General features: G+C 44.2%; 1 long non-coding RNA gene across 5 annotated transcripts in view; it reads left to right on the forward strand.

Moving 5' to 3' along the window:
• Positions 1-24,671, forward strand: part of LOC102946590 — a 66,443-nt gene extending 41,772 nt beyond the window's left edge. For 3 of the 5 annotated variants that reach the window (XR_006288890.1, XR_006288891.1, XR_006288889.1), the window contains exons 4-5: positions 15,280-15,758; positions 19,968-21,244. This is a non-coding gene — a long non-coding RNA (uncharacterized LOC102946590). Of the gene's footprint in view, positions 1-2,381; positions 2,437-9,324; positions 9,362-15,279; positions 15,759-19,967; positions 21,277-23,487 lie in introns of those variants that run through there. The other 2 variants (XR_005223967.1, XR_006288892.1) reach the window with 2 other exon arrangements.
• The last annotated feature ends 1,435 nt before the right edge of the window (positions 24,672-26,106 follow it).

A 26,106-nucleotide genomic window follows, 5' to 3' on the forward strand; every position in this document is an offset into this window, starting at 1 on the left:
TGGATATCTTTTAACATGCTGAATATATGTGTATTACATCTATTGTAAGCACAATAGTCCAGATCCTGCACTCTGTTGCAGTTGCTTTGTACACCACTAGTATGTCTAAAACTGGTGTAGCCAGCTATGGAAGATCAACCTAGTACAAGAAGCAGCCTCCAGTGGCCTATAGCTGGATGCCATGTCTATCTCTTGGGACCAATGTAATGGGCTACTACCTTGAACGGTCCGTTACAATATGTGCTAACTACTTATGCTAAACAAGCTGTTCCACCGTGAATTTTGCTGTGACACAGGGAGTATCTTTCCCAGACCTGAAGAAGAGTTCTGTCTCTCTCTCACCAGCAGACTATCTTTCATTGGTCCAATGAAAGATATTACCTCACCCACCTTATCTCTCTTGGTACCAATGGCAGCCTGAATAGTTTACACTGAAAGACTCGTGTGGCACAGAGCTGGCTCCAGATCAGGGAAACACAAAGTCTATTTGATAGAAATCCTGTGGAGGGCTGAGATTATGGGGAAGTCGGTGGAGTGGGCGAGGGTATTTTTGTTGCTGTTTTTACTGGCTGAGATGTTGTATTTTGCTCCTTATGAATAGTAAGTTTAATTTTTCTCTTATCTCTTATAAGTGATTTTATATTTTAAGTTGAAATGATAAATAAGTTACCTCATAGTTACTAGTTTGAAAGAGTCTGATAGATGGCCAAGTCTTCTTCATTTAATAGGCCAAGGTAAACAAAACACTGCTTTTGTGGTAATTGTTTCCGGTTGAACTGTGTTTTCAGCTCCTCTGACAAAGGAAGGACAAAGTCTTAGGCTATGTCTACACTGGCGCTCGCACTTTTATCGCTCAGGGGTGTGAATAAACACTTCCAGGAACGACAAAAGTTTTAGTGATGAAAAATGCCAGTGTGGGCAGCGCTTCGTTGTCGGGAGCTGTGTTCCTGTCAACAAAGCTACCGCCCTTTATGGGCAGGGGTGTTTTTATTTTGTTGCCAGGAGAGCTCTCTCCCAGCAATAAAGAGCAGCCACACAGCGCACTTTACAACAGCGCAGCTGCCATGCCACAGGTGTGCCATTGTAAGGTGTGCTGTGTAGACACAGGCTTAGGATTAGTAGCAGTTTTGTATTATAAGTTAGCCAGTCATATTTTCAGCTCTTGTTTTTGTAATTATTACACTATGACCTATTTTTTTCTCACTTCAGCCTGATCTTGCTCCTTCTGAAATCAAGGAGAGTTTTGCCTTTAACTTCAATGGAAGCCGGATTGGGTCCTTGACTCTTTTTTGTACATGTAAAATGTTATTGATTAGATATGTTCTACTATATTACACATGACATGGTACCCATTATCCATTAATTTCTAACACATGATAAAATATTCAAAATCGCGAGAGCGATTTAGGAACCTCAGTCCCTTGAAAGTCAATTAAATATATGCTCCCAAAGAACATAGAGCCTTATAAAAATTTTGCCACCAGACATTAATAAACTAGGCTAGGCAGGAAAGGCTAGGTATGCCATTGGGGTTATAAATTGTGTTATGCACTGTGTTAGGACAGTTTAATTGGTAACACTCTCACTTCTAAGGCAGAAGAAGCTTTTTTGAAGTACGGTCAATTCTTGCCAAGGGCCAGGTCATTGGTCATGCTAAGGTCACTGTGCACTGCTGGAGCTGTGCAATATGACCTTAAAACGATGTTCAAATGGTGTGCCAGCATGGGAGGAGAACCTTGAACCAGCATAGCTGGCTTTACTTCCGCTGCACTGCCCCCCCCCCCCCGCCCCCATGCAGAGGTTGTGTCAGGGATAGCTGAAATTGGTTAGGGGTGCATAGCTAGGGATAGAAGGGGTGGGACACTTCTGTAGCACCTCCTATCCAAGGATATCAAAGCACTTTTCAAATCTGAATGAATTTAGCCTCATGGTGTCTTTGTGGTAGGCAGGCAGGCAAGTGTTGTTGTTTCCATTTTACCACGAGGATACTGAGTCACAGAGAAGTTAAGTGACTTTCCCAGGGTAACCCAGGGTCCATAGTAGAGGTGGGAGTAGAATCCCTAACTCCTGAGTCACTGTGCAGTAAGCATTGCTAGCATTCAGCTGAACCGCACAAAGAAAAGCAGGAGTATGATGCCATCCTGTCTATTTTTCTTCTTTTAAAAATGGTTATGTGTGAAAATATATGGGGCCTGATTCTCTTCTCACCCAACTATAAATCAGGAGTATATCCACTGAATTGACTGGAATTAAACTAGTGTAAAACTGGCATTAATGAGATGGAGAATTGGGCCCTAGAGTAGAGAAGTACGCAATAGTATCAAAACTGCTCTATATGCCATTTGTAGATTGTCTGTCTGTAATGTATGCCAATGTTTCCGGGGTGATGCAGGTTATCTTGGTCAGAAGGGTACCCAGTGACATCAAGGACACAAGGTAGGAATTGACCACAAAAAGTGGTATGTAATTTTATTTGCATGAAAAGCTACTCACTTTAAATTTGAAGGTGATTTTTTTCCTGTCTCAGGCTACAGTGTATGTTCAATTGTCTAAATCATCAATACATTTTGGAGGCCTGGGGGTGTGTAAGCTGCTTGATTATGTCACTTTGAAAATGCTACTTCTGTATTTTTGCCAGCAATATGAAAATAAGTTTTTGTGTTAGTATGCATATCAAAGTATCTTACAAATACTTTGAACTAAAATTCTAAGGGTCAGATTTTCAGAAAAATAGAGAGCCAAAGTCCAAGCATGTAATTGTGTGTCTACATTTCCACATTACTACAGCTGCGAGCACAATCAGGTATTTGCATGTTCAAATGACTATTTAGATGCCCAAATCTAATTTTTCATGCCAATTTACACATTTGTTTAAATACCTAATTGTACTTAAAATATAGGTGCACATTTTTCATTTGGACCTTGGGCCTTTCCTGAAAATTGACAATTAAAGAACAGTACGTGTTTGGCATTCTGTGTTGCAATATTTTTAAAAAAATTAGGAACGTATATCTGATTTTGGAATTATGTCTATATGTTAATTATTTATGTTTGAAGTTTGCAGCTTACGGCTGTTTTCAGATAGTTTTGTAATCATAGGCTGGAATTAAAATATCACAATAAAAGTGAGCTGAGATGTCACTCGTTTCAGAAATTAAACTTGGACTCCACTCAAATCTAATTCTTGTTTGTAATCTTGTTTGCAGCTTATGTCCCAGTAGTGTCGTACAAAGATACATTGGAGTGATGCTTAGGGGCAGCAACATTACACCTGCTTTTCAAAGGTGCTGAGCACTTTGATTCCCATATATGTTAATTATTTATTCTTTTCTCTCTTCCCAGACCCCATTTAAATAAAACACCCAAACAGAATCAGTAACAGTTATCATGCTCCCACCATTCTGGAACTTAAATTGCCACAATAGAACAATACATATTAAATGAAAAGAGATAAAATACATAGTACAATGAAGTTCTGCTATGATTGTCTTGTCTTACAAGCCATTCTTGCATTTTAACAGGTTTCAGAGTAGCAGCCGTGTTAGTCTGTATCCACAAAAAGAAAAAGAGTACTTTTGTGGCACCTTAGAGACTAACAAATTTATTTGAGCATAAGCTTTCGTGAGCTACAGCTCACTTCATTGGATGCATTCAGTGGAAAATACAGTGGAGAGATTTATATACACAGAGAACATGAAACAATGGGTGTTACCATACACACTGTAACAAGAGTGATCAGGTAAGGTGAGCTATTACAAGCAGGAGAGTGGGGTGGGGAGGGGAAACCTTTTGTGGTGATAATCAAGGTGGGCCATTTCCAGCAGTTGACAAGAACGTCTGAGGAACAGCGGGGGGGGGGGGGGGGGGGGGGGGGGGGGGGGGGGGCGGGGGGGAAAGGAATAAACATGGGGAAATAGTTTTACTTTGTGTAATGACACATCCACTCCCAGTCTTTATTCAAGCCTAAGTTAATTGTATCCAGTTTGCAAATTAATTCCAATTCAGCAGTCTCTCCTTGGAGTCTCTTTTTGAAGTCTTTTTGTTCTAATATTGCGACCTTTAGGTCTGAAATCGAGTGTCCAGAGAGATTGAAGTGTTCTCCGACTGGTTTATGAATGTTATAATTCTTGACATCTGATTTGTGTCCATTTATTCTTTTACGTAGAGACTGTCCAGTTTGACCAATGTACATGGCAGAGGGGCATTGCTGGCACATGATGGCATATATCACATTGGTAAATGTGCAGGTGAACGAGCCTCTGATAGCGTGGCTGATGTGATTAGGCCCTATGATGGTGTCCCCTGAATAGATATGTGGACACAGTTGGCAACGGGCTTTGTTGCAAGGATAGGTTCCTGGGTTAATGGTTCTGTTGTGTGGTGTGTGCTTGCTGGTGAGTATTTGCTTCAGGTTGGGGGGCTGTCTGTAAGCAAGGACTGGCCTTGTCTCCCAAGATCTGTGAGAGTGATGGGTCATCCTTCAGGATAGGTTGTAGATCCTTGACGATGCGTTGGAGAGGTTTTAGTTGGGGGCTGAAGGTGACGGCTAGTGGTGTTCTGTTATTTTCTTTGTTGGGCCTGTCCTGTAGTAGGTAACTTCTGGGTACTCTTCTGGCTCTGTCCATCTGTTTCTTCACTTCAGCAGGTGGGTATTGTAATTGTAAGAACGCTTGATAGAGATCTTATAGGTGTTTGTCTCTGTCTGAGGGGTTGGAGCAAATGTGATTGTATCGTAGACTGTAGACAATGGATCGTGTGGTGGTTGGCTGTAGACAATGGATCGTGTGGTGTGGTCTGGATGAAAGCTCATCAAGGATCTACAACCTATCCTGAAGCTGCTAAAAGTCCCGCAGTGCAGTGGGGCGCTCAGGCAGGCTGCCTGCATGCTGTGGCCCCACTCTACTCCCGGAAGCGGCCAGCTGCTAGCATGTCTCTGCGGCCCCTGGCAGGGGGCAGGAGGAGGCCACTCCACGTACTGCCCCTGCCCCCAGCACCGTCCCCGCATCTCCCATAGGCTGGTTCCCAGCCCATGGGAGCTACGGGGGCTGCGCTTGCGGGCGTGGGCAGCGCACGGAGATATGCTGTCCCCCTCCCCGCCAGAGGCTGCAGAGAAGTGCTAGCAGCCGGCCGCTTCCAGTAGCAGCGTGGAGCTCTGGCAGGCAGCTTGCCTGAGGTCTGCTGCGCTGCTGCCTGGGAGCCGCCTCTGGTAAGCACCTCCCAACCAGAGCCTGCACCTCGCACCCCCTTCTGCACCCCAATCCCATGCCCCAGGTCAGAATCTCCTCCTGCACCCAAACTCCCTCTCAGACCCCACACCCCCTCCTGCATCCCAATTCCCTGCCCCAGCCCTCTCCTGCACCAAACTCCCGGCCCAGGAAAACGACTTGTATACAGGGGCCCCACAAAGTCTAATAGCCCCGGGCCCACAGGAGAGTTCATCCGGCCCTGCTGGGAACACGCTCTTTCTCACATCAGTGATTATCAAGCATTCTGTCCTATAGTGCAGTGGTCTCCAACCTTTTTATGCCCAAGATCACTTTTTTAATTTAAGAGCAACCCAGGATCTACCTTGCCCCTTCCCTGAGGCCCTGCCTCTTCCCCAAAGCCCCGCCCCACTCACTCTCCCCCACCCTCATTCATTTTCACCAGGCTGGGGTAGGGGGTTGGGGCTGGGGTTGGGGAGGGGTTGTGGGCTCTGGGCTGGGGCCGAGGGGTTTGCAGTGTGGGAGGAAGCTCTGGGCTGAGCCTGGGGCAGGGGGTTGGGGTGCAGGAGGTAGGGAGTGAGGGCTCTGGAAGGGAGTCTGGGTGCAGAGTGTTGGGATGCAGGAGAGAGTTTGGGGTGCTGGCTCCTGGAGGGGGCTCAGGGCTGGGGGTTGGGGTGCAGCCTCCCACCAGGCAGAATTTACCTCCGGCAGCTCCCAGTTGGCTGTGCAGCATGGCTGCTGCTAAGGCAGGCTCCCTGCCTGCCCGTCCCCACGCCACTCCTGGAAGGGGCCAATGCGCCCCTGCGGCCCCTGGCGGAGGTGGGGGGCGGGTGGCACATAGCTCTGCACATGGCTCTGCAGCTCCGATTGGCCACAGCTCCCCGTTCCTGGCCAATGGGATGTGCGGGGGCAGTGCTTCCAGGCAGGAGCAGCGTGCGGAGGGAGACCCCTGCCCCCCGTCCGCGGGGCCATGCTGGCCACTTCTGGGAGCGGCGTGGGGCCGGGGCAGTCAGAGAGCCTGTCTTAGCGGCAGCCGCACCGGAGATGGCTATTGACTGGTTGGTGACCACTGCTGTAGTGTGTATGTGTATAAATGTAAATATACACACATACATATATAAATTGTTTTGCAATCAGTAGTGGCCATGAACCACACGCCTGTGAGCAAACCCAGTTTATATTTCTCATCCTTCCAGTCAAATTGCTTGCTCATTTCAACATGATGTTGCAAACACTCATGCTAACCACTTTTAGACCATGCTAAGAGCCTGGTGAAAAGAGTAAACCCAGTTTTTATTTCTCATCTTTCCAGTCAAATTGCTCACTCATTTCAACATGATGTTACAAACACTCATGCTAACCACTTTTAGACCATGCTAAGAGCCTGCAGGGGTTGTCTCTATGGTACAGAAATGTGCAATACGGGGGCATGATTTCTACATCTCACTAACGTGATAGGCATTAATTGGTCCATGTAGACCATGCTGGTGTGCACTAAAAGTTCCTTAGTGCTCTTTAATGAAGTGCTGTGGTACTGTGTTAAAATGCACAAGGGGACTACAGATCAATTAATGAGCAAAATGTTAGTGTGCTTTAGAAATCACAGCTCTGGAGAGCACATTATCCCTCTATGTAGAGGTGCCCTGAGTTACAGGCATTACTGCTGACAAGTCAAAAGCAGACCTTTTAGCCAAAGGTCTATTTTAGATGTCCTCAGTCGGGTGCTAATCTAACACCCTGCTGAGACAGCGAGTGTAGCACTCAGAAATGTAACCCTAAAGGATTTTTCACACCTCAGTCACACCCTTCACACTCTTGTTTGATTTGCTCATCTAAACAAACCATGGCTTCAGTGCACCCAGAACAGATATGGGTTTTCTCCCTGAGACCGGGTTTCACAGCAGGGAGGTATATTTAGATAATGCCAAATAATTTATGCATGCACTGGCCCTGAACAAGCCTTAACTTATAGTGGAGACGTATGTGAAGACATACGGATGCCTAGCCAATCCCACCCTAGTTATTCTCTGCCACCACCCTTCCCACACACAGATGCACCCGCTTCTGTATTCTCCTAACTACACCCATCCTCCTCTTGCCTGCCTGAGAACAGCTTGCAGGTCTGGTGTGTGTTTCTCTTTCACTACTTGATGATATGGTTTCTGGTGACACCTCTGTGATGCTGGCAGGTCAGGTCCCATCTCTTGCCAAGGCTGCAGGCACTATCTAAGAATGGACAAACTCCTAGTTGGAGACCAGACCAGTTCACTTGTGTGTGTTGAGTTGCTCAAAATAGGTATCAGTCTTATAAGAATGTATGTAGTATTTAGACTCTATCCAATGCTTGTCAGTTGCTGCATGCAGTAATCTCACTTGTACTGTCTGTATGCCATGCTAGAAGGAAATATGTAAGTTTTGCTATATAGCTTTTTGAAAATGTTTGTTTTAAACCTGTGAACTCAGATGGGAAGAGTGATTCCCTTTGCCTGTCCAGAAGAACTGTCAAAATCAGGTGGGCCGTCAAGGACCAGCACAATACAAAGGATTGGTTAATGGCCTATCGCACCTTGGAAATGCTACATGCAAGGAAGCTCGTCCTTTGGACTTAGGCTATGTCTACACTGGCAATTGAACGATAAAACTTTTGTCTTCCAGAGGTGTTAAACCCCGCCCAAGACAAAAGTTTTGCCGCGGCAAGTACCAGTGTGAACCGTGCATTGTCGGCAGGAGCGGTCTCTTGCCAACAATGCGAACGCCACTCGTTGGGGGTAGAAGTTTTTTGTCGGCAGGAGAGCCGACAAACAGCCATGTCGCTAAAAGCTGTGTAGTGTAGACGTAGCCTGAGAGACTGAATGAAGGACTAAAACAAAGACACAGGAAAGTTTTCCATCTCTTTGCTGTTTGAACTCTCACAAGGCCAGAGACACTAAACTGAAGTCAAAGATCCCCAGGGGTTACCCCCTGGATCCACTGTGAAAGACACTTTGACTTGATAAATCACTACAACTGTCACTTTTAGGATTTAGGCTATGGCTACACTATGCAGCTTTTAGTGACACGGCTGTGCCTCTACCACCATTTCGCTAAAAGGCTCGCAGAGTTTTAGATGTCAAAGTCCCATTTTCAGAAGTAACTTAGGGCAGGTCTACACTTAAAATGCTGCATTGACGCCGGTGTGCCGCTGTAGTTCTTAAGTGACGATGCTTCTCCCATTGGTGTACTTAATCCCCCTCCCTAAGAGGTGGTAGCTATGTCAATGGGAGAAGCACGACCTAATTACATCTAAGCACGACCTAATGGGAGAAGGTCGACCTAATTACATCGTTCAGCGATGTGGATTTTTCACAGCGAGTGGCATAGTTATCCTGATATAGGTCTGTAGTCTCTCTTGTGTCTCATTGACAGTCAGTGGGACTTAGACTCCTAAGTCCCAAAGGACCAGATTTAAAGGTATTTAGGTGCCTAAAGATGCAGATAGGCTCCTGATGGGACTTTTACAAGCACACATGCACCTAATTTCCATTGATTGCTTGATAATTCCATTAAGGTGGTTGGTGTTTTGTTGTTAGCCTTACAGGATGACTCACTCCGCTTTTCTTTTTTGAAAATGTGTTCTCTATTTCAGTGGCTCAATGGTCGGGGGGATGTCTAGAGGGCCCAGCTCCTCCCTCTCCCCCCATTGGCCCCTGACCAGAGCTCTCCTGCTGGTAATAGCTCACCTTACCTGATCACTCTCGTTACAGTGTGTATGGTAACACCCATTGTTTCATGTTCTCCGTGTATATAAATCTCCCCACTGTATTTTCCACTGAATGCATCCGATGAAGTGAGCTGTAGCTCACGAAAGCTTATGCTCAAATAAATTTATTAGTCTCTAAGGTGCCACAAGTCCTCCTTTTCTTCTTGCATTTTAATTATCATAATTATCCACACAGTTGAAAGCTTGAAATTATCTAGTAATCTGCAATCCTGTTCTTCTAGGGTGCTAAAGGAACAAAGGGAAAGCACCTTTTTCCATATGTATCTCTGGCATATTCTATATTCTATATACATTTAGAAATAAAACACTTCATCAACTAAGAATTCCTTTCTTTCTCCTTTTCTTGTTTCTGCTCTGCAGCCATGTGAACTCATTAACTATGTGCACAACCACGAATGTAAGTTCTATATCTTGCTTTATAAAATTGCATCACCACAGGGTCAGCAGTTAAAGTGATATTTTAGGGGAAGAAAATCAAGTTCTACCTATCACTTACTTTTCAATATCCAGACTTATCTGCCATGTACATGCAAAAAAGAGAGTAACTGCTTGACAACTAAACAGACTTCATTTCAGAAAGAGTATATTTTGCTCACGGAAGATCCTTTTTATGGTGCTGCTTTAGCTGTGTTTATAGAGTGTACAAAGCAAATGGGCAAATGTCTGTTGATTCTAGTAATCAGTTGGTAACTCTGCATGATCATCTCTAACATGCTTCTTTGATTTCCTTTGCAAGTCCACAAATTACAAAACAAACAAAAAACCCTCTTTTGAAATATAAGACTATTTTAAATGGCAATAGCTGTATTGGGATCTGTGTTCCCTTTGTTGTGTATATAATAACCTTCATGGAAATTAGGTGCATGGGGTACTTGGAAATGGCTAGTGTCTGTATGAATAATGAAGATTCCCTGAGTGTCCTTAAGGGAAGATAAGTGAGTAAATTACATTATTTTCTGTAAATCAGTCTTAAATACAGATTATGGACCCTTACTCATGTGACTAGTCTTGATCTTCAGCTGAACTTGTCTAAGCAGAGAATATTTGGGACAATATTAGAATGTTTCAGTCCAGTGTCTTGAACCATGAAATTTGCCAAAACTCAGGAGTTTGGATAATTTGCTGAGTTACATCTATTTCCCTAAACTCTGTTAGAAAGTTCAAGGCCATAGAAATCTACAATAAGAACATACAATGCAAATTAAGGAACAGAAGCTGAACTCCCCGGGCACCTAACAACTTCCACTGAAACCAATGAGAGGTGCTGAACATTCTGCATTTCCATTCAAGGCAGTGGGAGATGCGGATGATCAGCATCTCTGAAATTTAGGTCATTACTGTAAAGATACTTAGGGCGCATCTCTCTGGATTACTTGCCTTTTAACAATTAAAACTGCGAATTATGTCACTTACCCTGCAGTCCTCACATGAGTAACTTTTGTCATGGGAGCCGTCCAACTGACTTTAGAACAACAGAGGTAAAACTTTTATTCATGTTTGTGAGAATTGCAGGATGATTTGGCCTTAAAACTCCATTCGTCCTCCTCAATATCTGATGAAGTATCTAGCATCTGAGGCAACTTTGCAAACAAATATACTTGGAGATGATCATCAGGTCCCTTGGGGGGCAAACCTGCCCCACTGTTTTCTTTTCCTCTCACTCCCAGAAGTTCCCGTTGACCTTCTCAGAGTGCTGCTTTTATAGTCACAATTTTCAAGGCCCTACGTTGAGTCCTGCACTGTGGGATAAAGGGGATTGGACGTGTGATCAGAAAGGCACCATCAGTGCTTCTCTTTAACTGGTCAGAATGATTGGTATGTGTTGTGATATTCCCAAGGCCCTGAAATCTCTGTGTCCACAGCAGGAGTGAGAAACCAATATTCTTCCTTTAATCAAGAATTTCTTCACGTCGAATGTTAGCCTTCACAACTATTCACACTTAAGACTTTGTTGTCCTCACAGTCTGCATATATTTGCAGTTTCAGATGCATTGGAGTTGGTAGGATCATGCACTGAATCAAAAAGAAGGATATATTCTTCTTTTAGTTTAATTTCCACAAATCTTTTAAGTTTATGGTCCAGTGTATCACTGATTCCCATTGTATGAATGTTTTCAGCTTATATTTTCTTGGCCTTTTCTTGCATGTTTCCGACTTGCTTCTTGGTGTTTTAGCATCCTCAAGCCTTTGCATCATTCGTCTTTGATATTGTTAAAGCCCTGTATAGCTAATCTCTGGGAATGTTACTATTACCAGTTCCAAAGCCGTATATAGTCTTCTTTTGTATCTTTTCTTTCTCTTGTATCTTTTGTCATATTGCTATCCTGTGCTGTTCTCTCTCCTTTTTTTCTTTTTCTAATCTCTCAGACAGGGACACAGACAGGGCTACACTCCCTGACCCTACACATTCCAACAGTGCCTCACTTCCTCAAACTGCTGATGAATTTTGTTCTCTGACTCTGTGACATACCCAGGTTACAATCCAGATTGAGTAGCTGTGTCACCCCTGCCCTCTAACCTGGAGTGCCATTTGCAATATTTTACTGTTGTAGCCTCCAGCCTGGACTCTTCACAAACAGCCACCAGCATGCCAGCCACTCCCAGCTGTGTGTGTGTGCTGCAGCCAGCCAGCCACATCTTGGCTCTTACCAGCCTTGGTTTTATACTTCAGAGTGACCCCAATATACTCCCAGTCTTATATTCCCCCCCCAGAAATGTATGTCTTGTACTGCACAGCCGTCTCCTGCACAATCCAAATTTATATATAGTCTGTTATTGCTTTAATACAAATAATATGCCTAAATGGCATTTCCCAGACACTTCAATTTAAAACACTGGATTAAATAAAACAATAAAACAAGTTTATTAACTACAAAGAGAGAGACTTTAAGTGAGTACAAGTAATGAGGCATAAAAGTCAGAAATGGTTATAAGAACATAAAGTTCAAATGCTACTGGTGCCTAACTTTGCAAACTATATCAGATTCAAGCAAAGTTTCTCATCACATGCTTTCAGCAGTCTTACTGATGAAACTTCTTAGGTCAGGACCCCTTCTCCACTCCCACAAATGCTTCTTTTGTTGTTTCTGTTGCCATGAATGTGATGAACAGGGATGGGGGAGGTCTTGGGGTGTTTGTCCCTCTTTTTTATAGTGTTAGCCCCCCTCTTGGAAAACATTTCCAGCTGATATTCAGGAGACAGAGTCTATAGGGAAGGATGTTCCCTGCTGCACCTTAGTCACCTTTTTTAGCGCCCTTTGTTTCCCTTCCTGCGTGATGACTCTGATTACTGCTTAAACGCAAATTAAGCAGAGCACAGATTCCTTTGTTTGAGACAGACCTGTATGCCAATCTCAGTTTGGAACATGTGTTAACACCATACAGAGGAATCTTATAACATACAGTGACATACAATGTTGCCACACACATTTAATCAGGACAATAATGACCAGCAAATTATGAGTTTTCAAATGATACCTCACACAGCATACTTTGTACAAAGATTATTACAATACAGTATTGTGTGTGGACACAAGGGTACATTCTGTCACACTCTCCTTTTCCAACCCTCCTTATTTGTTCTTATCTTCACCTGCTTCCACGTCTCCTTGCTGCTTTACATTCCACTCCCAAAAAACCATGATATTAACCTCTTTTGCAACTGCATCACATTGTTGATTCATATTCAATTTGTAATCCACTATAACCCCCAAATCCTTTTCAGCAGTACCACCACCTAGCCAGTTATTCCCCATTTTGTAGCTGTGCATTTGATTTTTCCTTCCTAAGGGTAGTATTTTGCACTTGTCTTTATTGTATTTCATCTTGTTGATTTCAGACCAATTCTCCAATTTATCAAGGCCATTTTGAATTCTAATCCTGTCCCCCAAAGTGCTAGCATCGCCACCCAGCTGGTGTCATCTGCAAATTTTATAAGCATACTCTTCACTCCATTTTCAAGTTATTAATGAAAATGTTGAATAGTACCAGACCTAGGACAGACCCCTGCATGACCCAACTAGATATATCTCCCCAGTTTCACAGCAAACCATTGATAACTGTTCTTTGACTATAATCTTTCAACTAGTTATATACCCTCCTTATAGTAATTTCATTTAGACCATATTTCCCTAGCTTGCTTATGAGAATGTCATGTGGGACTAAGCCTTACTAAAATCAAGATATATCACGTGTATTGCTTCCCCCCATCTGTGCATTTTAATGGATTTATGTTAAGTTTGCATTGCAGTATACAAAAGTTGTTGCCCTCTGTATATTAATCCGTTTGCTCGGACATGGTGTGCACATTTAATTGTAATCATCGATCACAATCACAGTTTTGCCTTTGCTCTTATTACAGTCGATCATTGGCTGTTTGAATCAATGCTTTACTGTTTTTGATATTTAGTGAGAGCTGCATGTTGAGTTTTCTAATTGGTATATGTACTTGTTTGGCAGGAGTGGGGGGTGTAAACTACTGCAGACACAAAGGAGGAGGGGCAATCCAATAAGTTCAGATCCAATTAGTCCAATAACCACTAGACTAGTCTACAATTCCCCGGGTCCTCTTTGTTCCCCTTTTTAAAGATAGGCACTGTGCTTGCCCTTCTCCAGTCCTCTAGGACCTCATCCAACCTCCATGAATTCTCAAAGGTAATCACGAATGGTTCCAAGATTGCTTCAGCCTTGTTCTTTAAGTACTATAGGGTGAATTTCATCAGGCCTTGCTGACTTGAATACATTTTACTTATCTAAATCTTCTTTAACTTGTTCTTTTCCTATTTTGGCCTCTGTTTCTTTCTCCTTGTTGTTAATATTAATTGTGTTAAGTATCTGGTCACAGTTTACCTCTTTAGTGAATATTGAAGCAAAACGGGCTCCACCTACTCCACCCTTTCCCCAAAGCCCCACCCCACCCTGCCTCTTCTCACCCTGCTCCACCCCTGCCCCATCTCTTCCCTGCCTCTCCCCACTCCCTCCCCCAAAGCACGCCCCATCCCCGCTCCTCCCCCTCCCTCTCAGTGCCTCCTGTACGCCAGTGAACAGCTGTTCCCCAGCGTGCAGGAGGCGCTGGAAGGTGGCGAGAAGTTGAGAGGCAGGGCTGCCGGTGGGCATGAGATTCTGAGGGGAGGGGGGAAGCTTGGCTGCTGGTAGGTGGTAGTCACCTACTAATTTTTTTTCCATGGGTGCTCCAGCCCTGGAGCACCCATGGAGTCAGTGCCTATGGCCTTAGCCTTTCTAATTTTGTCCCTACATGCTTGTGCTATTCTTTTCTATTCATCCTTAATAATTTCTCCATATTTCCATTTTTTGTAGGATTCCTTTTTGACTGTCAGGCTATTAAAGAGCTCCTCATGGAGTCATGCTGTCCTCTTACTATTCTTCCTATCTTTCCTTCGCATGAGGCTAGTTTGCTGTTGTGCTTTTAGTACTATCTCTTTGAGAAACTTCCAACTGTTTTGTGAACTTCTTTTAGTCCTTAGATTTTTTTTTCCCATGGGACCTTATCTACCAGTTCTCTTAGTTTGTTAAAGTCATGTTGGTGTTTCTCTTTTCTCAGAGTTTCCTCTTATGTTATAACAACCTTTGTCTGGGTCCCATCATGGTCCTCTTTATGGCCTGTACCATGAGCTTAGATTACAATTCCTTTCCCATTCACTGGCTTTATTTTCAGCTGTCTTTCCGAACATCATGTGCCTCTATTACCATTTGGAGTCACTAAAAGCACTGAAATGTATTTAATCATAGATGCACCCCATGCTTTTCCAAGGCTTAGTGTTGCATTTAAGTAAAGTACAATAGACATGGTAGGACCCATTGTGCCTGATGAGCATGGAGCTGGGGGCAGTACAGAACCACGTTACCACCGGGAGCGCTCCAGGAGTGATTGTGCCTCAGGAAACGCAATCCCTTCTGGACCTTCCAGACAGGAAGGGAAGTGCTCCATAATCCCCCCTCTGCACCCCGCCAGCTTTGCAAGCCTGTATATGGCATGGTAGGGGGCAAGAGTATGACTCTGGCTTCCCCCTGCCTGCCGCTCCCTTCCCCCCTGTTCGAAGGAGTACAGGAACTAGAGTTGTGTCCAGCACATGCACTCCTCAGTGCAGTGTCTGAAAAAGTCTCATTGCGTTCCTTTACTGTGCCTCAGCACGACCTCCCCTTGTATCATTTTCTGCATAGTGAGTCCCTAGATAGCCCGATATAATATTGCATGCTATCTAGGGAAAGCAAAATTAAATAGTTATTAATCACTGCAAAATAGCTTGCATTTTTTTATCTTGTGTGATTTGTATAACAACTGTTTTTATCTTCTAGGAGAACCGGAATGCCCAGTATATCCAACAGAACTAGTGTTTGCTTTGGACATATCCCAGGATGTCACACCCCAGTTACTTGAAAGAATGAGAGAGCTTGCAATATCAGTAGTGAATGCCACCAAAATTAGAGACAGCAACTGCCCAGTGGGAGCTAGAGTCACTGTTCCAATACTCGTTATCTGATTCGCTTCTCCGAGTTCTACAAGAAGAATCAGCTCCTCAACAAACTTAAAAATCTGGCTTATGAGAGATCCTCAAGTGAATGGGATATTGCAGAGTGATGTGATTCATTGCCAGGAATGTTTTCAAGCAAACTCTCCAAGGTCCTAATGTGAGAAAAGTAGCAGTGTTTTTCAGCAATGACTGTCTGCAGATGAATTTTCTATTAACACAGCAGTTCTGGAGTACACTGCATTTGACATTGTTTCAGTCGTTCTCGCTTTTAATGAAGTTCCCCACATCAGTTATGCTTTCGCGGTAAGAAGTCCACTAACATTTTCATTCTGATGTTGAGAAACAAGACTTTGTATTTCACAGCCTTCAAAACACAGTGTGCCACATTCATCCTTTGGTGTAACTCCATTATCTTCAGTGGAGTTACACCCAGGACAGATCTGGCTCATTGGATTGGCTATTTGAGATTATATATGGGGCCAAATCCTGCAGCACTTACATGAATAGTTCTTATTAATGCTAGTCATCCCATTCAAGTCAGTAGAACTACTTGTATAAGAGCTGTGCATCCTGTGAGTAAGGATTCTAGGACTTGGTGCTTAATCGGAGTATTTTATAAACTTAAATTCAAGAAAACCGGCCTGATTCTCCACTGCCTTACACCTTACATTGTCTGTCATTTACTCCCGTGCAAAGTGAGCGCGGAATGGCAGTAAAACAGTACCAAACCAGAACAGTGGTGTTTTCCACTCACTCTGCTTGGGGGAGCTAAATGACGACTACACAAGGGGCAAGGCAGTGGAGAGTCAAACCCAGTGTGCTTGAGAACTGTAGAGTTCACTACCAAAGCAATGTCTTTGTGGAACTATTAGCATTTGTGACAAGAAAACACTCCAAATAACAGTGGTTGACTCAAGAAATGGTAGCAAGAGTCGGGTAGCTTATGAAGAAAAAATGGAGTCTTAATTATATGGTGGCTTGCAGAGGTATCACTGATTACATAATCTAATGACAGTGGGGTTGCATAGTTGTAACTGAGGGAATAATTTACCCTGCAGAATCTTGATTAACGCTGATGGTGTGTGAAATGGAAAGAACCCAAGTTGACTGTCAACAACTAAACTGAGTTGGTGGGAGGCCAGACAGAAAAAGTATCTTCTTGCAAACTGTGCAGACTTGGTATGAAAATCACTGAGGCACACTGAATATGGAAACCCACTTGTTAGTCATTTTTTAGGGTAGCAGAGCAATTTAAGCTCTGGATTTAGCAACAACAAAAATCAAAGAGCAGATCTGTGCAATGTGGCAAAGTTTGCATAGCTATAGGCAAATAAGTTTTGGTTTTCTATATTTTTTTCTTATTTTAACAGTCAGTGCAACTTTAATGTTGCTCTAACGTGGTTTGGGGCGCCTAATATTAGGTACAGTTCCTGTCGAGCTATCTAACTTGTTCTGTGATGACACTTCCAGTTACCACAGTACGATTATAAGATAACACTTTCTTGGCCCAAATGCTGATCACATGAGCAAGATGAGCAGGATTCGACCTCTTACAGCACTCATTACTCGGTGTCTAAAAGTGTGTTCTGTGCTTAGTTGTGCTGCAGTATGTTCTATGAAGAGATTGGTTTTTTGCAGCATTTTCTGTTGGAAGGGAGAAAAATCAGTTGGAATTTTACAGCTTCGCCATTCTGTGCTTTGATGTTATGGTAAAAATTACTTTACAATAAAGCATGTTGTCATGGATTTCCTTGGAAACCCAGTAATCTCTATTAAGGAGAAAGACTAGAAGCTAAACAAAGATATAGTTGAAGACACTATTAAGAGAAATCAGTTTAACAAATGGATGTGGGGTAGGACAGCCTGCACTTCGGGAGCCATCCAGCAGGATGCTGCATGTGCCTCAGTTTCCCCTTGGAATCAACCTGTGCAAAGGAACATTGTCTCAGTGGCAAATTCAAATCCTTTTATTAATATAAAGAGGCACAGTCCACAGATCCCTTATAGTAAAATAGTTCTTCTCAAATCCCCGAAGTTAAACAAGGTTACAATGCAGCAGCTCGTCAATCCCATGCGAAGGTCACCATTCCCCAGTCACACAGCCGAGAGTCCCTAACCACTCTGTCCCAGTTCCCTTAGCCCCTGTTCCAGGGCCCCACTCTCCGGGGCATCTACCTGGGTGTTCCAAGACCCACAACTCTTCTCCCATAGCCCCAAGGCAGGTCTCCTGGGACAGAACTCTCAGTCATGTTCCACTAAGCCAGGCTTCCCTCCCTGAGAGTCCTACCCCTGCTCAGGGAATGTCCCTCCAGGACAACCCCCTTGTTTTGGGCTCTGCTTCCTGCAGCCCTCCTCTCAGGCTTGCTGCAAGGGGGCTTCCCTTAGTGTTCTACTCACACAGGCCTCTCTGACTGTGACCTCTACCCCTACTCCCAGGATCCAAGACCCAGCATCAACCCTTCTTGTTTTGCGTTCGGCTTCTCCCAACCAGCCTGGTTCTTCCCCTTCTTCATAGGGGCTTCTGCATGAGCTCTCCTTTAGCTCCACAGAGTTCCCCAGCTCTGGCCAGGCCCCACCACTGACCTTTTGCTCCTTCCAGTGGCTCTCTGTACAGCTCTCCATTTCTGCTGTTTCTCCCTGTCTCTCTCCTCTCCTCCTCAGGCAGCTCGCACCTGCCCTTCTCTGTCCTTTTCAGTCAGTGCTCTTGAGTAGCTCTGAGTCACCGGGTCTCTCTCCCCTCTAAGGCCAAAGCTGAGGTGCCCTCTTTTAAGCCTAATTGGGGGGTTAACTGACCAGTCACAGGTGCACTGGCCTCTTCACTAGTAAAGAGCCAGTGTTACCCTGTGACAGGGTGTTTTGTTTTATTTTTTAAACCTACAGGTTTTAGCTTAAGAGTAGTTTAAAGGGTGAGAGATGGGAGCATGGAGTAAGAAATTGGTAGTTCAGGGATACATGACGTTCTTTAATTTGTCAGACCCAATAATCTGACAAATCAGCTTTGGCTAAGAATAAAAATTCCTAAGCAATCCCAGAAAGTGGGCATAGAATTTTTCTGACTCACCCATTTCTCTATCACTTCTCCCCATTTTTGTCACTGTCCCTTCACATAATAAATCCTAACTTGTGTTATATTACTGTGACGGGACCCCCCAGGGTGCAACATGGGACCGTGGGACCACTGTGCCCCCTTTACTCACTATTCTGGGTTGTCTCTGACAATGCTTTACTGGTGGCAAGCAGCAAATCCCTCCAAGTGCTGTTGCCACTCAGTACAACCACATGTGGAATCCCACACCCAGTGGATTGCATGAATGCTCCCAGAGCCACTCACGATCACACAAAGAAAGGCACTAGCCAAATCCCCCCAGGTCCCAGCCTTGTACCCTAGGAATATACCCTCTTGCACTGCTCAAGACCCTTTCTTGAGCAAGGTAAGTTTATTGGTTCACCACTTCATCAATGGAAAGTGGACATACACCAGCCTTTGTAAGCTGAGCAGATTTACTCAGCACTTCAGTCAAACTCACTGGTAAGGATAAACATTAAAATAAATTTATTGATTACAAATCTGAAAATCTGGTCCTAGAATGGTCCTTGAGAAATGTAAAGTGCATGAAATATCAGCAGAGCTGACACACGTGACTCAGTGTGACTCAGGCAACACACCTGCCTTCACACTTCGTGTGGTATTTTATAATGTTTTCTATAATAATAAGATTAGGAGGTATATGTTACAGCAGTTTTCAATGTGCATGCCTTGTCAGTGGAGTGACTTCTTATTCCACTGGAAAGAAGACTGATTAAGAGGCACTTTAGATTTCTTGGTGATGATTTTTTTGGAATTTAGTATGTAATTCGGTAAGGTACTGAGCACCTTTAGCTCTACAGGAGGTGTGGTGTGCAGCATCCTGCATGATCAAAATGTGGGAATCTACATGGAAAATTGCACCCAGAGTGCTTATTGGAACACTCAGTGTGGTATTCTTTGAACAAAGAAATTTCTCCTTTTAGTTATTTCTCATTCAATAAATTTACACGTTTTTCCCAAATAACAATTCAGTGATAATTTCTAGTAGAATTCCAATGTATATTTTGCTACAATGAACTCTGAACAGTTCCTTACATACTTCTCAGTGCTGAGATAAATGTTGTTTTTAGAGTATTGTGTTTTAGGGTATTTATATGTATTACAAAGTGGCTTCTGGCTCTAAATTTGCATCAAAGTAAATATTGCCACAAATGTCACCAGTCTCCTAGAACAAGTGAATGGGAGGGAATTTTAATGTAATAAGGCCTAATTTTGTGAGGAGAGGATTATTTCACAGGATCAGGCCCTTAACTTTCTGATTTTAATTATACATTAACTTTCACAGAGGTAGAAGATTGTTGTTAATAGATTAAGGTTATGCTCTTTCATCCTCTCCAGAACTGAGAGCTCAGATGACATTTCTCTTGTCACACTTTCAGTTACTTCAAAAGGGAAGTACAAACTAATTTTCTGTTTATTTGCAGACAAATGTAGACCAGATGACTTGTGAACGCCGCAGATCCCGATCACCACCGGCATATGTGGATGCTGCTTTCATTTTGGATAGCTCACAGAAAATGAGTGGTGCCAAATTTGAGAAAGTGAAAGACTTCCTGGGTAGAGTACTTGATAACTTTGACATTTCCTCTGAGCCTGTGATTTCTTCCACAGGTGATAGGGTGACTCTGGTGAGCCATGCTCCACCAGGTTTCAAACCCCACACAGGGAGGAGCCGTGTAAAGGCAGAGTTTGACTTTGTCACCTACAGCAGTAGACAGTTAATGAAAAGACATATCCAATGATCTATGTTCAACAGCTGAATGGAGCAGCTGCTCTTGGCCATGCCATACAGAGGACAGTTGATAATATTTTCTTAACTGCACACCACCCAAGATAACACAAGGCTATTATTGTTATATCTGCTGGAGAAACAAGTCAGTGGGACAAAGAAACATTAAAGAATACGTAAGGATAAGGCCTTTGTCAGCAGCCATATTGTAAGGCCTAAAGGCTAAGGCCTTCATCTGCAGCCAGATTAAAAGAGCAGCCGAGCAGCACCATTAGCTGAGAAGCAGGAAGTCACATCCTCACATTCCATCTAAATTACATTAAAAAAATGTGATATCAGGCTGTTAAGAAGGAGACCCTGTCCTAATAGCACCCACTATCATCAGATAAAGATACAGATCTTAAGATGGTTAAAGAAAACTTAGTCTGATAGCATCCTGTCTGTCAAGATATCACTTATCTATAGTTGTGGTTGTGAAATCCTCATCTCTTTATTGTTTTGTCATTATGGTCCCCAGTTTGCTATTGTTTATCTGTATGGTCTGTCAAGATATCACTTATCTATAGTTGTGGTTGTGAAATCCTCATCTCTTTATTGTTTTGTCATTATGGTCCCCACTTCCCTATTGTTTATCTGTATGGTCTCTGTCTGGTTCTTTAATTGTTTCTGTCTGTTACATAATTAATTTTGCTAGGTGTAAATTAATTAAGGTGGTGGGGTAGGATTGGTTAAAGAATTTTGTTACACTATGTTAGGATTGCTTAGTAAAATTTTAGTATAATGATTGTTTAAGGTACAGCTAAAAAGGACTCAAATTTCAGTATATAAACTGGGGTCCAAAAGGAAGTTCTTTGAGAACCAACTCCAGGACACAGCCCCAAAGATCAGCGCTGCCAGACCTCAGCACTCTGCCAATGACACTGTGCAGAAACTGGAGCCCCCAAGATGGACCTAATCCTGACTGGCCATCAAGAAAAGTTCATCTGTCTGTCTTATTGGGAGTGGTGAGCACTGTATGTGTAGCGTGTGCAGTCTGTTTTGGTGATTGTTAATAAATAGACCTTATAAACGTAGGATATTACTGTGTAAGGCTCTTTCACTGGTAAAAGGTCCTGCACACCTGCAGAAGTAGTATACACCCAGAGCCCTATATATTGGGAAAGGATGTGGCTTCTTAAATTGACCAGGTTAGTTAAACCCTGAGCCCTATGAACTGGGTACGGGTGGCCCTTAGCCCTACAAATTGGGTAAGGGTAGGTGATTTTCACCTGGAACCCTACACAATGGGAAAAGGTGGGGTGCCCTAATGTGTGTAGGTAACAAAAGAGCCAAGTGCCAAGGATACGCTCTGTTTGTAATTTCATTAAGACATGCATATAATGACAAAGAATTGGAAGAGCTGGGTAGTATTCCCCTTGAACATCATTTGGTTCAGCTGGGCAGAGTTCACAAGCCTGAACTTGAATATGTAGTGAGGTTTATGAAACCATTTGTGCGTCTCCTCAGGCGTAAGTTATTATGTTAAAGCTGTTTCATTGTTCTTCAGTGAATTAGATCCACAAATGTGTTAAGCTTGGAGACTTCAGTGCAAGTTTTCTATTCCAAAGTCTCTCAGTTCTGTCTTCAGTGGAACAATTTAAATCCTCCAGGGGTGAAAGGGTGGTTCAATTCCATGCTTGTTCATTCCTAGGGCTCTCTAATGAGACTACTATCAACACCGGGGCTCTCAATAGGTTTTATGATGGGAAACCTCTCTACTAGGAATTGAACGAAGGCCACCAACTTTATTGCACATAGACCTCCTATCAACTATCATATGGCAGTGCCTTTAGGTCACCTCTAGCTTCTGCCGCTGCTTGAACCAGTGACCTAGGCTGAGGGCTTGATGTCCTATTATCAGTTCCCTGGGCCTTCCATGTATTGAATAAACAGAGAAAATGCTGACCTAGTAGTAGATCAACCTAGTAATATGTCAGAAAAGTTGTGGTGTTCTTGGGTCACTTGATTACACATCAGAAGAACCTGCAGATTTAGTACAATATATACTGCTTAAACATCACATCAGACCTTGCAGACTTGCTGATGGAATGATACTGGAGGAGGCTGCAAAGTATAATTGGACAATCATCCTGAAGTCCTCACCTTAACGTAGACAAATTGAATTATTTTTAGATTCCCAAGGCAAAAGTAAGCTTTTGAGAGACCGAATTGCAAGGGTGAGAGAACAAATGTACTATAAATTACTCATAGCTTGTAATAGTATTATGGTGTGAATGTGTCTAAAAAATGGTGCCAATGCATAAAGAAACAGCAGGTATTTAAACTGAGTTTGCCGATGGCCCTGCTCTCATTCTCTTATTAGAGCAGTGTGCTATAAGAAATGTTATAATTAATGTACCAACATTACTGTTAAAGCTTAAGCATACTAGAGAGTTGCACTTGTTACTTCTATAGTCCAGGCACACAACTCACACCAGGAGCTCCTTGTATCCCTCCATTCCCCCTCCCCTCCACACAGGATCCTTGTGTGCCACCATCCTATCTCCTATTTCAGAAACTCCCTGCAAGTCCCCTTCTTCATACCAGGAGCTCTAATTTGCCCCATCTCAGGGGCCGCCTGTGTCCCCATTCCAGGGTCCCCCATTCTTCCCCCTCCCCCTCATTCTGATTCTATTTCTCTCTCTCTTTCAAGGAGTCAGCATTTTAAAACTGTATTGGGAAGATGGGCAGAGCTGAGGTGAGGGTGGGGTGGGGGTATTGTTATTATGATGGAAACTGTTAATGCTGGCCATCAAGTAGTTCTTTGATTTGTAGACAATTACAGAGGTGCCTGAAGCTGCTAGGTCTGCAATAAGATGTCAGGAACTATGTGGCATTCCCTCTGCCCCCATTTTCCCGCTTCCAATTTTCACCAAAATCAACAGGGTTCTGCCCATTGATGTCTAGAATATTCCTGGAGATTTTGGAATCGCTTGGATGTGACATCCAAAAATTATTGTGTTACATCCAAACAGAAATACAAGCGGAGTATAAGATCTTGCAGGCTTTACCAGTAATGCTTCTTACTGGTTTCAGTGTTTAGTACAACCATGCTGGCTGAATGAAGTCTGTCTTGGTAAAAAGATACCTGGGGGCAGAAGAGGAAAAGTGTGAAAACGGTTTCAAATTGCATTTGAGTTGATACATTTAATTACTATGTCTTGTTTTCTTGATAGGTGCAATCAACAAATATCCCCCATTAGCACTCAGGAGAAATTGTAACAGAATCAGCTCTTAGGGCTTGGCTACACTTGTGAGTTAGAGCGCATTAAAGCAGCTCCGGGCGCCCTAACTCATGATGTGTCCACACTGGCAAGTCACATAGAGCACCCGGACTCCGCAGCTAGAGCACTTCTGGTGATCCACCTCGGCCAGTGGAATAACGCTTGATGCGCCCCCGCTGGAGCGCCGGGGCGCCAGTGTGGACGCCCTGCTCTGTTAGTGCGCTGTGATCGGCCTCCAGAAGTGTCCCACAGTGCCTGTTCTAGCCACTCTGGTCATCACTTTTTGAACTCTACTGCCCTGCCCTCAGGTGACCAACCATCAGACCCACTCTTTAAATTCTCTGGGAATTTTGAAATTCCCCTTCCTGTTTGCTCAGCCGGCGTGGAGTGCTCTCAGCGAATCTTTCCAGGTGACCATGCCTCCATGCACCAGGCGATCCCCAGTATGGAGCAATGGCGAGGTGCTGGACCTTATCAGTGTTTGGGGGGAGGAAGCTGTCCAGTCCCAGCTGCGCTCCAGCCGTAGGAATTACGATACCTTCGAGCAGATATCAAGGGACATGATGGAAAGGGGCCATGACTGGGATGCTGTGGAATGAAGGAGCTGCGGAATGCCTACTGCAAAGCCTGCGAGGCAAACAGCTGCTCCGGTGCTGCCCCCGCGACCTGCCGGTTCTACAAAGAGCTGGACGCGATACTTGGGGGTGACCCCACCTCCACTCCTAGTACCACCATGGATACTTCAGAGCCGAGTTCAACATGGTCAAGTTCAACAAGGCAGGAGGAGGAGGAGGAAAGCAGGAGCAAGGGTGCTGAGGAGGAAGAAACCCCAGAATCCCTAGCTGCATGCAGCCACCAGCTGCCTCCGACACCTGTAGCTTCACCACCGAGCCCTGAAAACTACGACCCTTACCCACTGCGCTCAACCCCCATCACCATGCAGTAGAGCCATCCTGAAGTGCAGCACTCATTGCACAGCACTCCAGACAGGAAGCCTGAGTATGGTAACAGGACATACGCAAACCTGTGATTGAACCTTTCCCTGCCCCACCCCCTTGCCCTTTCTGTTTCCCAAGCAGTTGTGTTTCTTTTCAATAAATGAATTTTATTTTCAATAAATGGATTTTTTGGCTTTGAAAACATTCTTTATTATTGCATAAAGTAAAAGATACCTTAGCCCAGGAAAGCAACAGGCACTGCAAGTCAGCGTATCAAACACAGATTCCAGCTAACATTGGAACCACTGCACTTCACTCCCTTGCAGGGCACCAAATATTACTAGTGGCTTTCAGCCTCAAATTGCTCCCTCAAGGCATCCCTTCTCCTTGCAGCCCCACGCTAGGCCCCTCTAATAGCCCTGCTCTCTGGCTGTTCAAATTCAGCCTCCAGAGTTCCGAGTTCCATGCCTGAGTGAAGCTTTCACCCTTCCCTTCACAAATGTTATGGAGGGTACAGCACGCGGATATAACCGGGGGGATGCTGTCATGGGCCAGGTCCAGCTTCCTATACAGAGACTGCCAGTGGCCCTTTAAACGGCCAAAAGCACACCCCACAGTCATTCTGCACTGGCTCAGCCTGTTGCTGAACCGCTCCTTGCTGCTGTCAAGGCTTCCTGTGTAGGGTTTCATGAGCCACAGCATTAAAGGGTAAGCTGGGTCTCCAAGGATCACAATGGGCATTTCGACTTCCCCTACTGTGATCTTCTGGTCTGGGAAAAACGTCCTGGCTTGCAGCTTCCTGAACAGGCCACTGTTCCGAAAGATGCATGTGTCATGCACCTTTCTGGGCCAGCCTGCGTTAATGTCAATGAAATGCCCACGGTGATCCACAAGCGCCTGGAGAACCATGGAGAAATACCCCTTTTGGTTAACGTACTCGGAGGCTGGGTGGGTTGGTGCCAGAATTGGAATATGCGTACCATCTATCACCCCTCCACAGTTAGGGAAACCCATTTGTGCAAAGCCAGCCACAATGTCATGCACGTTACCCAGAGTCATGGTTCTTCTGAGCAGGATGCGATTAATGGCCCTGCAAACTTGCATCAACACGATTCCAATGGTCGACTTTCCCACTCCAAACTGGTTAGCGACCGATCGGTAGCTGTCTGGAGTTGCCAGCTTCCAGATTGCAATAGCCACCCACTTCTCCACCGTCAGGGCAGCTCTCAATCTCGTGTCCTTGCGCTGCAGGGTTGGGGCGAGCTCCTCACACAGTCCCATGAAAGTGGCTTTTCTCATGCAAAAGTTCTGTAGCCACTGCTCGTCATCCCAGACTTGCATGACGATGTGATCCCACCACTCAGTGCTTGTTTCCCGAGCCCAAAAGCAGCGTTCCACGGTGGTGAGCATGTCCGTGAATGTCACAAGCAATCTTGTGTCATACATGTTACTCGATTCGATATCGTTGTCGGAATCCTCACTGTCACTTTGGATCTTAAGGAGTAACTCAACTGCCAAACGTGACATGCTGGCGAGACTTGTCAGCGTATTCCTCAGCAGTTCAGGCTCCAGTCCCGCAGACAGAAAAGGAAGACAGAGCGCTCAGTACAAAAAACATTGAAAGATGGCGCCA

The sequence above is a fragment of the Chelonia mydas genome, chromosome 2 (genome assembly GCF_015237465.2).
Source record: "Chelonia mydas isolate rCheMyd1 chromosome 2, rCheMyd1.pri.v2, whole genome shotgun sequence".
Classification (NCBI taxonomy): Eukaryota; Metazoa; Chordata; order Testudines; family Cheloniidae; genus Chelonia; species Chelonia mydas.